Below are 7566 nucleotides of genomic sequence, written 5' to 3' on the forward strand. Positions count from 1 at the left end.
CATTGTATTTGACCTATACATTAAAAGTAAATGTTTCAATTTATTTGTCCATATTTGCAAATCAAGAGTGTTTTATTACTTCTTCATATATTATCCTTAGTATTAAAACATATAGTAATGGTGAAATATAAAATTTCAAAACATCATTAATGAGATAGGTTTATTCGCCTCTAATTAATATTTTTTTAATGGGTGCATCAAGTCAAAAGAGATCAAGTAAAAAATAAAAAGAGTAATTATCTAACTTTTTATTCGAATCTTAATCATTTATATCTCAATAAGTATACTTTTAATTGTGCAATACATCTATGTATTCAGCAATGTTTTGTATGGTTTACTCTCTCCGATTCCATCTCTAAATAAGTGATTGTTTTAGTTTAGACACACCCATTAATATATTATTCATTCATAAAAAATAAAAAATATTTTTATTAACTCGGTCTTAATAAATATCATAAAAAAATATAACTCCTTAATAATTTCTTGAGAATGCAAAACTCTTATTATTTAAAGAAGAATAAAAGTGACAAGGCATCATATATATATCTTTTTTTATTATCTAAAACACCACTTATTAAAACTAGTAATTTTTAAAATTTTCTAACATTTCCTATCAAATTATGTACAAAATTCTCATAATACTACAAACAAAACTGCTCGGCAAAAGTACTCCAAATTCTCTCATGAGCTTGTCTTATACACTCTTCTTCGTTTTAAAATAATTTACCCATTTTTTTAAAATATATATTTTTAGTTTAATTATTCCATTTATAAAATCAAGAGAGTTTTATGGAGTATATTTTATAATATTATTTCTATCATTAACTGACGGTACAAAGTGTATATACTCAAATTTATATATATATATATATTTGGTTTCCCATCCGGTGTCCGGTGCTCGCATTGGAACCCCGACTAATCCGGATCGTGCGTTGCAGGACCCATTAAGGTGGCAGCGCTCCCAACAGAGTTTTGTCCATATCCAGGATCAAACCCTAATCAAATTTATATTTTCAAGATATAATTGATAAGACTAATTTGTAAAATAAATTTCTAATAAATATTTTTTTAACGAGATTATTTTGAAACTATCAACTTGCACACGTCCTTTGAAGTTAAAAAAATGTTCAATATTGCATAGATTTATGAAAATATATGAGCACAGATAAAGTATTATAGGAATAAAGAAGTGGCAAATAATTGTATTGCGTTGATTAACAATGCCCCTGACATCATATGACTTTCTTAGTCAATTGAAAGGTCTCAAAACTTGGTAATATTTACCAAAGAACATGAACACAGAAAACGAAATCAAATAAAGGACCAGGGACAAAAGCTGAGGTAAACAAGTTGCAGAGGCCGGAGGGACGAGGCTGGAATAGTGGAAAACCAATTGTTTTTGACGTGAACTCCTGCAATAGTACAACTTCTTCTTCAGCTATGTATATCATAAATAAGCACATTTTTTCTTGATTTTTACAATTATCCTCTGATCGATAAGTATTTCGACCATCATCTCTGTGGTTATTTTCACACATATATATATATATATATATATAATAAAAGGGAGTTTCAGTGCCAAAGCAGCAGGCAGAGATCAATATACATCAGTTCTAACACATCAAAGATATTTTGGTCATTTAAATTAAAATAGAGCAATTGTATTGATGGATAAATCTGCTTACGCTAGTTGCTTTGCCATATTTTGGCTAGATGGACTTTTGTGCTATTATTGAAATGAATGATGATCTTTTCTGTTGCTCCCGATCTCACTCTTCAAAAATTGGTTCCTTTTTCAAGTTTTTGTCTTTAATTTAAGTTTGCACCGCCCACACAATTAGCATACATTATTCATCTCTTGCCCTTGAATCTTTCAACAATAATAACTTATAACTTTTGTTATCCATTATTTGTTTATCTAAATATTATTTAGTTGTATTGCTATCAATAACTTAACATATGACAGAAATTGAATTTAAGTTTGATTAATTTATTAGCAAAATTAATTTAGTTTCATAAAAGTAATTTGTAATATTGTATTTAATTTTTTTATGTAAGTTTGCACCACCCACTTAATTAGCATACATTATTCATCTCTTCCCCTTGTATTTTTCAACAATAATAACTTATAACTTTTATTATCCATTATTTGTTTATCTAAATATTATTTAGTTGTATTGCTATCAATAACTTAACATACGACAGAAATTGAATTTATGTTTGGTTAATTTATCAAATTTATTAGCAAAGTTAATTTAGTTTTTTAAAAGTGAATTTGTAATATTGTATTTAATTTTTTTTATATATTTATATTAAATCTAAAAATAAAATAAAATAAAGGCTAATAGATACAGTATTCCTTAAAATTTTTCAGTAAATTTTATTGAGATAAGTGAACAACGGTTTATTTAATTGAGCATCTGAATACATGATAAAAGTTCCTAGTCGACACTATGAGAAAAAAATGTGTGCATATTCTAAGCTTTTATCAGGTAGTTAAACTTAATCACAATAAACATATCATCTTCTTTAATTATATACATCAACCTTAATTAGGATACACCATTAAGGTTTATTTAGGTAATGTGCACTTGAAAACATGCTCAAAATGACTTCAGAAATTTAGTATGAAAGTGTCTAATAGGAATGTTTTATCACATGTTTAAGTATTTAAGTAGAACAAGTTTGAATATCCAAATAACATGTACCTAGGCTACAAAGGAAATAAAAAGAACATAAGAATTTATCATAAATATTTATTTGGACTTCAAATTACTAAGTTAAAGTTGAGTATTTAAGTAGGCATTTTGGTCATGAAAATAAAAGAAATTTACTTATTTGAAACTCTGGTGGCCAAACACCAAATCATTAGTATTGTCTTTTTTTTTTTTTAGAGGTGTAGGGAAATTGTGTAAAGAGAAGTTGTACTTTCTTAATTGAAATCATAGCTCTTTCTCTTTTTATCTTTTAAGAATCTAACATCTCCAAAATTGCAAAAGAGAAACATAAATTTAGCATCGACAGTGATATGTGTCTACTAAATATTATATGGGTTCTAGTGCGTAGGGTGTAAAATACGTATTCTGTTGGACTCAGTATCCTTGACTTAGATATATGCTATATGAAATACGTACAACATATGAATAAAATATAACTTGAGGTCACTGTCCTATAATCGAAACTTCCAAATCTTGTATTCGTTTCTGGACTGGAGACACAAGAGACCAATTACATATGTGCATCCTATATACTTGTGACAGTCATCTCTGTCCAGTGAAACAGTTTTTACATTTCCCATCATTTTAACAACACAGCTCCTCCCTATGGTAATACCATAACTTTGGACACAGCAACCACTATTTATTTAATGAGTGTGCAAGTCAGCAAATTAAAGTTGCTCATGTTTGACCAACTAGCAAAAGACCCCGCTCAGTCAATCCATGATCACAATAGTTTAATTAAGACTCCTCTAGGAAATGATTAATTCTGCTGAATAAATGAGATATAAAAGGGGAAGACGAACCCACAATTATCAAGATTCCTAAGGTGATGACTTAATTGTAGACATTATCAAGTATATATTTGACCATTCATCTAATATTGGATGGTTGAGACTTGATCATGTAACCAAAAATTGAAGTATATAGGCACTTGAGTGGAGATGTGGTCACTGTGAAATAGTAGTAAATTAAAGGTTTGTACATTCATGTTCCCAAAAGAGGGAATAAAATAACGACAGGAAGTATCCAAGAAAGGAAATTAAAGTCATGAATTGATGATGCCAAAAAAATAAAAAAGAAAAAAAAAAGAGGAAGAGGATAATAACCACCATCTCATTTTATTTCAAAGCCACTCCTTTTATATTTACATAGAATGAAAACTCATTAGCTAGATGTATTTTAAATATTGAACGTAATGTTCGCCTATGTTTGCAAATGATAATGATGTTTCAAGACTTGAAGAATTGTGGGTGCTGGATTTTTTAAATTTCTTATTCTTGTGTTGATTTAGTGAACATTGAACGTACCTCAACAAAGAAAAGCAAACGTACTTCTATTATTCTATGTTTGTACATCACTTGTCTTTTCTTGTGGATTTTACATCATTCCCTTTTCTAATAAGCAAAAAGAGAGTTTAGCAATTGGAGTTGACACTTCGTTGTACGAAAAACACAACTCTAATGTTTGCCATTCTTTCAATATATATTTCACTGCTTTACCTAGTTGGATTTGACTTTTATGCGCCCACAAAGTAAAATAATTTTATAGTTTAGTTTAACTTAGTAATTTCTGCCAAAATTTTTTAAGGGAAAAAAAAAACCTAACGGGCGGTACATTAATCCCCTACATTTAATTTAGTTTTGCGGAGGTTATAGATATCCTCACAATTAAATCTCCACAAATCCAACATTTTTTGAAGTGTCTTCTTGTGCGATTTTCTAGTTTTTTGCTCAATAAAGAGGTAGAAGTGAGGTCTGTGTTCATTTTATCCTCTCGAGACACCACTTTGTGGTAATTTGTTGCTCAATTCTGTTCCCATTTCCTAATTTCGTGTTCAATTTTCTAGTTTGTTGTTGATTTCTTGTTCTGTTTCCAAGTATCTTGTTCAATTGGGTCTCCCTTTTGTTGGTTGATTGTATGTTATTACGTGAAGTTGCCTATTGGTTCATTGCTGCCTTTATTTATGTAGCTCTGTGCAATCTCTGTCCAAATTGTTTGCATGCCTCTTATTTGTATTTTCTCGTCTCTACTCTTTCGTTGCGTATATTACTTCTGACTTTACAATTGTTCTATGTATTTTTTAGTATATACATTGTTTAGTTTCATCTGCTTTAGTGGCTCTGATGTGCGATGGTAGACTAAGTTCATGTTTTCGAATGGGATTGGCGGCGAGGGTTAAGAGCGCAATAAGTGGGTGAAGGAAGCGTCTTGGCTGAGATTGGGGTTGTGGACATAAGGTCTTTGATTGGAAAATCCATAGAGTTAGTTAAGATTCTTAAAACGAGGAAGATCAATGTAATTTGTGTATGTGAAACCAAATGAGTAGGAACTTAGGCTCGAAATATGGGTGGGTTTAGGCTTTGGGTACTTAGAAGTGGCGAGGAATAGGACTGGAGTAGGTATTTAATTTGACTAGGATCTTAGCTAGCAAGTAAAGGTTATGATAGGACTTGAGGGAATTATAAGCTAGTCGTGGGAGGTCTTAGTTTGAGCATTTTTACCTCATTGCTAACTACTTATAAAAGTTTTAACCTTTCCTATAAAAGTAATTGCTTATAATAGTAGTAGTAATAATAATAATAATACTAATAATACTAATACTACTAATACTAATAATAATTATAATGATCATGATAATGATAATAATGACGCTGACGATGACGATGACAATGATGATTTTTTAGATACATAATAACTAGTACTTATTGAATTAATTTATGTTAGTGATGCAGCATGGACTCCAAACCTACCCCTCGTGTTTTTTAAGGAGGAAAATATTGCCACGCAAAAAAAGGAACAATGCTTATGAAATTGATTAACCTTCCTAATAAATTCCACCGTCCCTGCTGTATATATGACCAAGGTTATCTTACCTTTCATAATTCACTAGACCTTCATTTTGATTAAAAGCTTTCCGTACTAGAATTAGATGTAGACTTTCAAGTTATTTAGTGCAGCAAGAAGGAGAAGGTAGGAATCTCTTATTCGAAATAATTTTTTTTTTTTTTTTCATTTTCACCATAGACTTTTAACTCGTCCATTTTATGGTGCTTAAATTCATAGTCATTCAGGCGAACGAATTATTTATGTTTAAGGTGAATTAAAAAAGAAAGAAACCTCAATTGACGAACTAAATTTGAACATGTAATATTACAACTTAAATTGCGATGATTACTTAACATAGTGTAAAAAAAGATTGTTTCTGAAGCGAGACTTTACGGGACGGGTAAATTTCTATTTTTGATTTAACCATTCATTTGGTGTTCAAAATTGCAAGAACTAGTATGCATAAAATTTGAAATTTAAACATGTAAAGGGTTAAATCTTGAATCTATTTTGATCTTCAAATCATTTTTATATGTAATATTTAGTAACCTATTTTATTTTGTAAGATTATAAATTTACAATTAAAGAAAACTTACATATAAATATCATTTGGCTGGCATAATATTGTACAAATTAAATTTTAATTAAAAAGAATTTGTAAAAGTTATTTTAGACCGACGATGTATATAACTTTATACATTCATAAAATAGTACAGTATATTTTCAATGGTGAAGTGGTCCTATCAGTGTGTGAAAGGGAGGGTTAGCCTGTCAACCATCAATGTGCTTTGCAGTTAGAAAGTTCCATCTCTCTTCTTTGATCTTTCCCCTTTGTTTGAGTTTTCAGTATGGCCAATTGGTAAACCTCTAACAAACGCCCTTTTATGTATGTAGCTTCAGTTTCTCACTAAAATAGCTGGGAGTAGTTATGATATTTGACTCATTCAACTTTCTAAAATTAAGTATTCAAACACATGTCGATATATGAGACCTTAGACATATATTTATAAATTTACAGTTGATGTAAAACAAAAAATTGCACACTAAATCTGGCTCAGTTGTTGACACGTGTTGCAAAAGTTAAAAGCATGACATCATTGTAAGGTACCCAATAATAGACTTCGAATATATATCCTTAGGTCATTGCTGCAAAGAGAAATGTACCTAGAAAAAAGGTAAAGAAAGAAAGGGCTTTGAGCGTGACAAAACAATTTTAAAATAAGGTGTAGGTGATACAAATTTTAATTATTGAGTGAAGGTGACAATTATTTTATGGATTAAAAAAGTTTGGTAAGTTTAAAAATAGCACAAAAGTTTTTAAATTTATACTTTGTTCCAAATGTTTACCTAATATAACGGAAAACGGAGTGAAAAAAAGGCGTCTTTCTCTCTCTTCTATCCATCGTTGTTTTCTCTCTCTTAGCGATTTTTATTGTTCTTTGTTGCTGCTGCTTATTCACCATCTTCTGCTTCATTATCACCATCTTCTACTTCATTATCATCTTCATCTTCTTCTTGTTGACCATTGTCGTTGTTGTTGTTGTTGTTACCACTACTGTTGCTATTTGATCAATTTCTTAGGCATTACTTCATAGGAGACTTTGGTAAGTCAAATTATGATTTTAGTTGAATTTGTTATCTGGGTAACTGCTATTGGGCTGTTTTTTCAACAATAGATAGCACGCGAACATGAATGCAACATAAAAGCCATCTGTTTAAACAAATCTATTTCAAAGAAAGACTCATATGTTGGATTCATGTTTAAGGTTCTATAGTGCCGTAACATGAATCGAACAGATGGGTCATCTGTTGCAACATATGATCCATCTGTTGCAACAGATTAGTTATTTGGTGCAACATGATAAAAATCCGTTGCAACAAATTAGTAACCTGTTGCAACAGAACCTGAACTCGATTCCAACAGACGTGTAGTCTATTGCAACAGGATAAATAGCTATTGTAACAGAACCTGAACTTGATTCCAACAGACGGTAAATATCTGTTTTAATATATTAGTAAC

Source organism: Capsicum annuum, unplaced genomic scaffold (assembly GCF_002878395.1).
Source record: "Capsicum annuum cultivar UCD-10X-F1 unplaced genomic scaffold, UCD10Xv1.1 ctg1716, whole genome shotgun sequence".
Lineage (NCBI taxonomy): Eukaryota > Viridiplantae > Streptophyta > Magnoliopsida > Solanales > Solanaceae > Capsicum > Capsicum annuum.